The following is an 11,739-nucleotide window of genomic DNA, read 5'->3' as shown; positions in this document are numbered from 1 at the left end:
TGTTCTGAGAATTTTGTGATTTTTTGTTGATTACCACAAAACATTAATTGTGTATTGTCTTTGGATTACAGTGAGGCACTTCGAATAGAAGTCAAAGGGGCCAATCCGTTAAACTATTTCAGTTGTATAGCCACAAGATGTAAACAATATGCCTGCTATGATTTTAGTGTTAAAAAAAAAGAAGATAAATAAAGATAAATAATATTGTACAGTTTTGTTAACCTTAATGTAACCCTATAACAACTGAAAAAGTGATTTCAACACACTTGCAGCTTAAATAATACACAATTGGCCCATTCACTTCCATTGCAAGTGCCTCACTATACTCTGGATTTTTGCTTAAAAAATTTTTTTTGAACAGAACAGAATAGAGTCAATTACTTTTTTGTTGTAATAAACATTATGCCATCAATTGAGCTTGTGTTTAACCCAGAGTTTTCTTTAATTTAATGCCCTAACAAGGACATTGGGAAAAGCAGCCAAGAAAAAAAGAAAGAAAATTGCTTTCTAAAGATACTAAATTACATTTTAATGTAAATTTTAAAAACACAGAAAGTGTTATGTGAGGGATAAAGAGATAGAAAACTTTCTTAGCTCAGTACAAAAACAATTGAAGTCAGTAGAAATTCCCCACCATATGTGTGTGTGTGTGTGTGTTCGCGCTCGTGTTGGAGGGCTGCAGTCACACTCACCAGAAATGAATGGCATAGATTCACTCCTCATTCTTCCTCACTGAACTATGAATGGAGCGTGGAGAAACGGAGAGAGACAATGAGACACCGAGGGAAAATGTCTCTTTTATATAAAGTCAAAGAGAAATAATGTGGGCAGAAAAACTTTGTGGTTGTACTTTTTCACACATACAAACACAGAGACTTCAGAAGCATTACATTGGTTTCAAATGAAGATAATTATCTTACAGTTGTTCAAAGCAAAACAAGATCTGGCATTTATATGAGCCTTTTCAAAAGAATGCCCTCACAGGTCAGCTTTTTACACATTTCACTACATTGGTGAGGACATTTTCTTACAACAGACTAACAAACCAGCCCCTTAACTAACCCCAATAAGAAAACTTTATTATTTTGTTTAATAAAAAATAAAATAATAAAATGTCTAGCAATTGTTTATAGTGATGTAAAAATGTACTCAACTCTCTAACTCTATACGATTCACAATATTGATTTCATGATATGATTTTCTCACGAGTTTTAAACAAAATTTGATTTAAGATAAATTATAAATGCAAAGGTGTCCCTTTATTATTTCTAAGGCAAAATGCTGCACATTTCTTTGTGAAATTGTAATAAAACAAAATAAAATTTTTAAAACAAATCCCAAATCAAATAAATAAATAAATAATACAAATGAAATGAATCTCTCCATATATACAAACTAATTTTAATCACGTTCCAAACAAAGATACTGCATACACACAGCATGAGCAGTTTTTGATTTGTTGTTTAATTTATTATTAATTTATTATTTAATTTAATGCTGATTTTCCACACTACCAGGGCCAATTTTGGCCCTAGGGTATAGTTACACAAACACACACATATCTCTTACCTGGCTAGTTCAAAATGCCATCCAACACAAATAGCTTATAATACACTTTGGCATTTAAAATGTTTTATTTCTGGAATATGACAGCAAAATCAGTTTTGCTCTTTGACTGTGACAGTCTCTTTCCGTTGGGGGTTCAGGATGTGGGTTCTGATTGACAGGGTGCTGTGGTGGTGATGGCAGTATTTAGACTAAAAAAAGTTTGAGACAGATCTCCTATCTATATAACACACACGCATGTTAAAGCACAGACATGTAGCCTACATCCACACACACACGCTCGCACATACATGCACCTAACCTTCACACTCCCACCAGGACACAGGGTGTGTCCTCTCAGCTGTCTGGGGGGAGGGAAAGAGACAGGTGTGCATGCTATTAAATGTGAACTTGTCATTAATATAGATCAAGAAACTAACGTCTGACAGAAATAATAAGAAACAGGAAAGACAATGAGAAAGAGCGTCTGAGAGAATCATAAAGAGAGAAAAAATGACTACCATAGACACGCTTTCTTAGAATAGAGTTTGAGTTTGTGGTAATTAGATAGCGGAAAACACACTCGCATACTGTGAGAGAATGAGACACATGCAAGGTGCCTGTGAGTCTTAGACATAATCTCCTGGATTTATGATAAAACCCTGCAGGCTGGTATTACAAAGAGCATCGGCATGGGCACTTTCAGCTGAAGAGGGGTAAATCGACCTTCCAAAGAGATGACAGTGACATGTAGATTCTTTGTATAAACAGAAATGTACTTTCAACGAAAGTAAAGTTGAAAAAACAAGGTGAAAGACAAAAATGCTGAAGATATGTGCGTGCTGAGCTGAGATGGCATACTTAGTTTGGTGGCCTTAATTATAACTCCATCTGCTGGTCATGCCATGGCAAATACGCTTTATTTTATTTTATTTTTTACAAATAAATACAATAATAATAATTAATTGTTGAAATATCAACACACAAGAAAATCAGTACAAATACTGCTAGCTAGGGATACGTGCTTGGACCCCACATATCATTACTGTTAGTTTCGGTGTACGCAACATTATTATATGGCGTTGTGAGTGTCTAGATGAAACAAATAGCGTATTAGGTGTATTGAGAAAAGTTTTTTGTGATTTGAGTCATTTAAAATTGTTCAAACATTAAAAAAAAATGTTTTTTGATGATTAAAGATCTGACAATACACCACTTATTTGGTGAAAATAAACCAAATAGTGCTCTGCTCCACAGCTAATGTCAGTGTAGTGTTCTGCTGTGCTGTACTCCAGGTGTCAGTGAGCACTAGATTGAGTATCAGCGCTGATGCTGCAGCTCTCGTCGGGTGCAGTGGCGCGCGCCTGTAATCCAAGCTGCTGGGAGACTGAGGCTGGCGGATCGCTTGAGTTCAGGGGTTCTGGGCTGCAGTGGACTATGTTGATCAGGTGTCCACACTAAGTTCGGTATCGATATGGTGTTCCTGGGGGAGCTCGGGACCACCAGGTCGTCTAAGGAGGGGTGAACCGGCCCAGGTCGGAGACGGAGCAGGTCAAAGCCCCCGTGTCGATCAGTAGTGGGATCGCGCCTGTGAATAGACACTGCAGTGCAGCCTGAGCGATACAGCGAGACTCAGTCTTTTTATGGGGTGTTGGCTGTTTATAATGGACAAAATCGGAGGTGAAAACATTTTACAGTCAAACTCAAAGTCTTGATTTTAACATGGCAAAATGTAGCACTTCTAATACCGCATCTGGAAAAGATGTGAAGTGTGTCCAAGATATATAATAGCATCTCCTGGCCAATAGGCGGCGCACGAGACAAGCAGGCTGGTCAAAAACTGAAATTGTTGAACATATATATATATATATATATATATATATATATATATATATATATATATATATATATAATTTGTTAATTGAACTAAATTCACCAGTTAACATCAAAGTATTACTACTTGAAAATCCATCTGATGCATTGGATCTGATTTGGGTGAGTATTCATTTCATTACAATGATTTAATTATCAATTGCATAAATCTTGATGCATAATTTTTAATGGAAAATGATTAACAATATTACACATTAAGATTTTTAAAGTGAAGCAACTGAGGACTGAGTATGTTCAAGTATGATCAATTGTTTTCCCAAACAAACCCCCAAAATTCTATATAATTTTTATCAGTGTTTATTTTTTCCTACAGTAATTGTATTTTTAGAGGGTGATAGAGCTGGAAGCTGATGAAAACCATTCATATTTTGGGATGAAGCAAGCTTTCTTCAACCTGACCAAGACATGGAGGAGAGGTTGAGAGCCCAGCAGTTGAGAAGGGCCCAGAAAGATGTTCACTGGGGCCAGACCACCCCCCACTGAATGTGATTTTGAGGAGGCCCATAGCAAAATCAGCGCAGTGGTCCCAAAACTCTTAGCAACGGCAGTGAGAGCAATTATGGTTTCAGGCCCATCCACAGTTCACCACCTTGTATTTACTCCCATAGTCTTCTTTCCTTACTGTAACCCGACTGAAGAATTGTTCTCCACATGGAGGTGGAAGGTTCTCAATAGGCTCCCTCACAAACAAGTCACTGTTCTCCAGGCCATGGATGATGCACAGGGACATCACAGGAGACCAGTGCCAGGCCTGGATTTGTCAGGCCAGAAGATTTTTTCCAAGAGTTTAGCTAATGAAAACATTTATTGTAATGAAGATGAGAACCTGTGGCCAAATCCACAAGACAAGGTTGATGAAAACATAGAAGTGCAGCGAGAAAAACTCTAGAACACATTTTACTGTGCTGTATTTATTTCTTATCTAAATTTTTCTTATCTAAATGTTTTAAAAATCCATGTTGTGAGTTGATAATTTCATCAATATTTTTCAGATTTTGTTCAATGATTCCAGTGTCTGTACTTTTCTTTCTAGTCTATTACAATGATGTATGAATGTGTAGAACCACAATGAAAGCTGCATCACACATTTTGTACAACTATATTTAATGAATGTAACAACTAAACAGTGAAATATGGGTATGTTGTGTTTGGGTGATCTAAAGTAATGGTATGTCATGATAAATTAATTATTTGAACCAATGCTTCTGCAAATGCAAGGCTTCCTTAAAGATATGGACTCAACATGAAACATGAACACAGGACAGTCTGTTGCAAATAATGACTGTTCTAAGTTTTGTGTTTGAAAAATGACATCAGGGATCTGAAATTGGTGACAAAATGATCAAAAAAAAAAAAAAAATTTTCTTGACAGCACTATTATTTTCAGAGACAGTTTTTTTCACATACAAAAAAAAAAACACATCAGTGAGTGTCTTTCCTTGTTCACAAACTGTGCATTAACACTCATTTAATATGAAATGTCTCCTGCTCCAGACGAGTCTTGATGTCCAGCAACAAGGCGTATTCTCGTCCCTGTTGCTCAATGCTAGCTTTCAACTGAGCCAACTCGGCTTCCAGCATGTTGATTTGGTTCTGGTAGCCTGCTAGCATAGCGCCGTATCTAGCCTCTGTGTCTGCCAGAGAGTTTTCCAGTGCTGCTTTCTGTTTGAGGACATGAGAATAACATGAGAATAAAGCATAGTTGCTCTTATGTAATGTTTTCCTTTCTTTGTTTCAGATAATGTATCTAATCTCTCTCACTCTTCATTCCCCTTGTGTCTCACCATGCTGAGCTGAGACTGTAGCTCGATCTCCAGACTCTGTAAGGTGTTTCGCAGCTCTGTGACCTGTGACTTGGACGTCTGTATGATCTCTGTGCTGTGGATCACCTCTTTGTTCAATCCTGCCGTCTAAACAAAAGATAAAAACAACAGATCACAATTCAGACACTACTTCAGGTGACATTCTGGAATATGTGGTTTATTATTCAGTGAAGTCAGGAGTCTTGCAGTATGTTTGATAGCAATGTAGAACTCACAACCAACAGAGGATGTCTTACCTTGTTTTTAAACCAGTCTTCCTGTTCCCTGCGGTGTTTCTGAATGATGTTCTCGTAATGAGCACGAATCTCCTCCAGAACCTTGTTCAGATCTTGCTGAGGAGCAGCATCGACCTCTACGTTCACTGTGCCTGTCAGCTGTGCCCTCGGTGCAGCCAGCTCCTGTAATACCACAGAATCATGTATTATAATATAAAATAATAGTCCAAACATTTAGGATCAGTTACACATAGATGATCTATCAGAAAACTGCTGTAAACCTCCTGGTGGTTCTTCTTCATAAATAGCAGCTCTTCTTCCAGACCCTCGATCTGCATCTTCAGGTCAGTCTTTGTCAGGGTCGTCTGGTCCAGCAAGCGGCGCAGGTTAGCGATGTCAGCCTCCACAGACTGCCGCATCACCACCTCATGCTCATATCTGATTAGTGGAAAGGTGACATAGGAAATATAAACACCATTCATTGTTTAAACACAACCAATGTCTTAAAATACACACTTGCTAGTTTTTTTTTTTTTTTTTAGCATTTTTAAAAGAAGTCTCTTATGCTCACCAAGCTTGAATGTATTTGAACAAAATACAGCAAACCTGTTATAATGACATTTTTTAAACTCTTTTCTATTGTAATATGTTTTAAAATGTCTGTTTATTTCTGTGATGTAAAAGCTGATTTGTTTTCAGTGTCACATGATCCTTCAGAAATCATTCTAATCTGCTGATTTGCTGTTGTGCTGAAACAGTTGTGTGACTTACTTCAGCCTGAAGTCATCAGCAGCCAGTTTAGAGTTGTCGATCTGCAGGAGGATGTTGGTTTTGTTGATGGTAGCATTTTTAATCTGAAATGTAAAATATGTAAAACATAGGAAAATTTATTTATGTGGAGACTTTGCTTTCTATGGGCATATCATCAAACTCTGAGAGAGCAAGTGACGGCGAAGTCGTGGCCTAGTGGCCTAGTGGTTAGAGAGTTTGACTCCTAACCATAGGGTTGTGGGTTTGAATCTTGGGCCAGCAATACCATGACTTAGGTGCTCTTGAGCAAGGCATTGAACCCATGGCTTCCCGTGGCACCACAGCATGAATGGCTGCCCACTTTTATTCATCACATACACAATTATATATAGCATATATAACCAGCAGTGGAATGTGAGTATGGGTTAAATGCAGAGCATGAATTATGAGTATGGGTCACCATACTTGGCTGAATGTCACGTCATTTGTCATCTCTTTTTCAGCTGCTATATGCAAAGGTATAATTGAAATAGAGCTTGCTAGTAATGTTTCATATTCTTTCAGGCATCACTGTACCTTGTCCTTCAGGTCCTTGATGGTGTTCTAGTAGTTGCTGTAGTCCCTCTGTGCGATCGGCCCTTTCTTCTCATAGTACTCGCGGATCTGCCTCTCCAGGATGGCATTGGCAGCCTCCAGTGAGCGCACCTTCTCCAGGTAGGACGCCAGACGGTCGTTCAGGTTCTGCATTGTGGCCTTCTCATTCAGCTGAAAGTAGTTTACAACACAGCCTCCAGGCATTATACCTGCTACAAATCCTCCTCCATAACCTCCACCATATCCTCCACTGTATCCTCCACCGTATCCTCCACTGTATCCTCCACCATATCCTCCACCATATCCTCCACCAAATCCTCCAATTCTGGACTGCAGTGAGGTGGAGGAGATGCGGGTGCCACCTCCTAGACTACCTCCATACACGCTATGGGCTTTCTGTGGAAAGACACCACCCTGACTCTTGGTGATAATGGACTTTGAGGTCACAGTCCTGGGAACTTTGGAGGATGTCGTGCGAACAGAGAGCGACATGACGGGTGGATGCAGAGATGAGATGAACCCAGAGAGGACACTGTAGGAAACTCTTAGAGTTGTCCAGACGAGGATGGCACCTTTGAGGCCAGCTGTGGCAACACACTGTGTGTATACAAGTAACATGTCTATACATGCCCAGTACTGTTTTATAAAATTTTATTGTAGGTGGTGCCTGTGTGCAATATTTGTATATTTATTAAGAATGTAGTCAAAAACTTTCTACACTGAAAATTTATATATATTATATATATAATTAAGAAAAATGTAGGTAATGATTCACATCTATATTTTTTTAACTTGAGTCAATGAAAAATAAATAACTTGCCCTGAGGGTTTAAAGTTTAAAATATATCTGTAAATCACTACCCAATTTTTTATCATTAAAACTAAAAATTAAAACCTTCTTTAAAACTATATATATATGTGCAATTTTGTTATAAATTATGTATTTGTATTGTATTTTGAGGAGTAAAATAACTATTTTTATTTAAGCTTCCTTAATAATAAAGGTTTTCGATTTTACTTTTATATTTGAGAGACAGGTGCTTGTTCAGTACTCGAGGTGTCAGTGAGCACTAGATTGAGTATCAGCGCTGATGCTGCAGCTCTCGTCGGGTGCAGTGGCGCGCGCCTGTAATCCAAGCTGCTGGGAGACTGAGGCTGGCGGATCGCTTGAGTTCAGGGGTTCTGGGCTGCAGTGGACTATGTTGATCAGGTGTCCACACTAAGTTCGGTATCGATATGGTGTTCCTGGGGGAGCTCGGGACCACCAGGTCGTTTAAGGAGGGGTGAACCGGCCCAGGTCGGAGACGGAGCAGGTCAAAGCCCCCGTGTCGATCAGTAGTGGGATCGCGCCTGTGAATAGACACTGCAGTGCAGCCTGAGCGATACAGCGAGACCCAGACTTTTTTTTAAGTAACTACCATTTTATTGTGTCCTTTATAACAAAACTACGTATTTGTAATAAGTACTTGTTACTGTACATTACGGAGGTCAGCGTGTAGGTGCTGTACAGGTAAACCTCACTCCCCTGATAGAATGGACAAGCGACTTTAGTCTCCTTGTTCGCGTGCGCGCACGAGACCCACTTTGGAGCAACTGTTACACAGAGTTGTATAGTTCATATCTGGTCTCTTCATTAGGCTATTTTAACTTATTCACTCAAAAAATTCAAGCGCTTCAACATCTCTATTTATTTCTGAAAATGTATTTACTACTTATGTATAATTTATTTTATTTTATCTGTTTGCTCGATTTTATTTTCACATTTCTATATCTTAAATTATTATAGATGCTGCTATATATTAATATTTATTATGTCCTTCCTAATACAACGCCTTGCATATAGTTTGTAGTCCCACTGCTTATGAAAAGCTTAAAGGAATCAGGCTCTGTTTTAATCAATATTATTTTACAAGAGCATTTTACCTGGTTCATTTGGACTTGTATGTCCTCCACAATCAATTTAAATCTCTAATATCTACTATAAATTAATATCTGTGATCTGTTTGCTTGCACAGTAGGTATTGGAGGCTTTTCTTCTCAGCAGAGGGGACTGGAGCAGGTTTAGAAGAGCTGTGAGAAGAGAGGTTATCATTGTAGGAGGACGGAGGAGAGCGTATATTTGTCTTCCTGCTGACTCTTGGTTCTCATTAGTTCCTCTCAGTTTTTAAACCTTTAGAGAGACTGGCTACGTGGCATCAACTATTTACCAATCCACAGATGTGATTTAACCTAGCATCACACTACTGATCCTTGTTATGATATTTGATAAAGAAAAAATTATAGAATATGTAGTGCTGGTTGTGTGTGCTACTTATGGGTTTCACCGGATGAGAAAGCACATTCTCTAGTCTTTTCTGCTTCAGTTCTGTCAGCAATGCTTCACATTTAATGCTTTTCTGTTCCTGCTTACTGCAAAAGAGAGAAAGCAAGAGTGAAATTACCAAGAGGTTCTTTAAAGAGCCACTCAATCCTGCAACTAGCCATTATACCTGACAGCACTACAGTTTTAATAAACTTCTAACCACTGATAATCATCACATTAGCTTTATCACTTTGTGTCATAAAGACATGAGAGTGACTTTGGGATGACACCACAAAGTATCGTTCACTTGCAGAACGCAAGCTTCTGGAGAGAGCGTAGAACTAGTGATTTTAATTATATTGGTGAAGAGCCAGTGGTTGTCTTGTGGGCAAACATCAGTACCTGAATTTGATACACGCAGCTATTGATAGCCAGTGAAAAATGATGAAGAAAGGTGTGACATGGGCTTTCTTTTGCTTGTTGAAGACCACTCTCACTGCTGTATTCTGGATCACTTGCAGAGACTTGAGTACATATCAAAAGGCCTGCCAACAGAGCATTGGATAAGAAGTTGTGTGGCCTACAAAGGTTCTAGAATTCTTAATGTTGTAAAACTACAGTTTGTTTTTTGTTTGCTTTTGTTGTCCCCCTTAGGGAAATCTAGTTTTGCAGCAGAAAGGTACAACACATACAGACAACATTATCTACAGACAACACGGTCACAACAAAACACATCACACCAATCAAATTAAGAATTCATCAAACAATGTAAGCTTACCAAACCAGGCTGCATTACATAAAGAGAACACTAATTAAATAAAAGACTTGTAAAATAAAATTATATTGCCATTGTAGCACTATGGTCTGTGAAGTTTAGCTGACCATCAAACACAACTCCATCGAACTTAGCTCGTTACAGAAGTTGTGATGAAGTGCTGGGCTGGCTGAGAACACATGAAGTTCTGTCATAGCCAGGTTGAGCTGAAAGTGATGATCATTCATCTAGCCAGAAATGTCTGTCAGACAGACTGGAATGTGAACAGCTACCGTCGGATCATCCAGTTGGAATGAGAAGTATTGAGTGTCATCAGAATAGGAGGAAAAGCCAAGTTTCTGAATCACAGATCCTAATGATGACATACAGATGGTGAAGAGAAGAGGTCCAAGCACTGAGCCCTGAGGAACCCCAGTAGCAAAAAGTTGTGACTTAGAAACCTCCGCCCTCCAAGACACCCTTAAGGACCTACATGAGAGGTAATACTTAAACCACTGGAGTGCAGTTCCTGAGAGTCCCATCTACATGAGGGTGGAGAAGAGGATCTGGTGGTGAACCATGTAAAAAGCAGCAGACTGATCCAGCAAGATGAGTACTGAGGACTTAAAAGTTGCTCTTGCCAGTCTCAGGGCATCAGAAACTGAGAGCAGGGCAGTCTCAGTTGAGTGGCTGCTTTTGAAGCCAGATTGGTTGTTGTCCAGGAGGTTGTTCTGTGTGAGAAACAAGAGAGTAGGTTGAACACAACTTGCTCAAATGTCTTAGAAAATGAATGTAAGAAGGCATACCGGTCTGAGGTTTTCTAAAAGTGCTGGATTTAGAGAGGGTTTCTTAAGCAGTGGGGTTACCCAAGCCTGGTTAAATGCTGTGGGAAATGTAAAAGTGTGAAGAGAGGTGCTGATAATGTGATTGAGTACAGGTATAACTGACATAGGATCAAGCGGACAGGTAGGATGATTGGAAAGTATGAGTTTGGAAACACCTGCTTCTAAGAATTGAGAGGAGGAATGAGATTTTGTATTTGTAGTCATGATGTGTTTGTCAGTTTGTGGTGTGGAGAATTGGCTGCTGATGGTTGTTGTTGTTTTATTTATGAAGAATTTTGCAAAGACATGAATTGCTAGAGTGGATGAAGGGGTGGGGGGCAGAAAAGAGAAGGTTTTGAAAAGTGTGCAAGAGTCGAACAATTGTTAATTTTGTTGTGATTCTATGTCATTTTAGCAGTGGAGACATTTGCAGAGAAGGAAGAGAGGAGTGAGTGATACAATTTTTTTATTTGCACCACTTCAGGTGTTGAAAACTGAGAGGGTGGATGAAGTGAGGATGAAACCATATAAGATAGGGGAGATAGAAAGAGTGAGTGTACTGTAGGTTGTGTAAAGTGTAGGGAGTGTAGGCAGTTTGAAAGTGATGAAGAAATGGTCTGAGGTGTTCAATGAAGTAACTAAAGTGTTGTCAGTGGAGCAATAGCGGGTGTAGATATGGTCCAATTAGTTACCTGATTTGTGAGTAGCTATTGTAGACACTCGCTTCATGTTAAATGAGGCGAGCAGAGTGTTGATGTCAGCAGTTTGGGCTTTTTCTAGGTGGATGTTAAAGTCACCAAGTAGTAACAGTGGAGTACAGTCCTCAGGAAAGTTTGAGAATAACCCATCCAACTCCTCCAAGAAGTTATCCAGTTGATATAGGGGACGATAAACAATTGCAAAGTGTATTTTAACCGGGTGGGTAATAGTAATTGTTTGTGACTCAAATTAACTGTTCTCAGTTAGAGATGGTAAAGGATCAAATTTCCATTAATTTGAGAAAAGCAGACCAGTACCTCCTCCCCTCTCAATCAGGCAA

At 39.0% G+C, this 11,739-nt stretch overlaps 1 pseudogene; it reads right to left on the bottom strand.

Moving 5' to 3' along the window:
• Positions 1 to 3,721: 3,721 nt before the first annotated feature.
• Positions 3,722 to 7,451, bottom strand: LOC113055687 (keratin, type I cytoskeletal 47 kDa-like; annotated as a pseudogene).
• Between the last annotated feature and the right edge of the window lie 4,288 nt (positions 7,452 to 11,739).

Source organism: Carassius auratus, chromosome 36 (assembly GCF_003368295.1).
Source record: "Carassius auratus strain Wakin chromosome 36, ASM336829v1, whole genome shotgun sequence".
NCBI lineage: Eukaryota > Metazoa > Chordata > Actinopteri > Cypriniformes > Cyprinidae > Carassius > Carassius auratus.
Note: the sequence above shows the minus strand (reverse complement) of the source record. Positions and strands in the feature narration are given on the sequence as shown.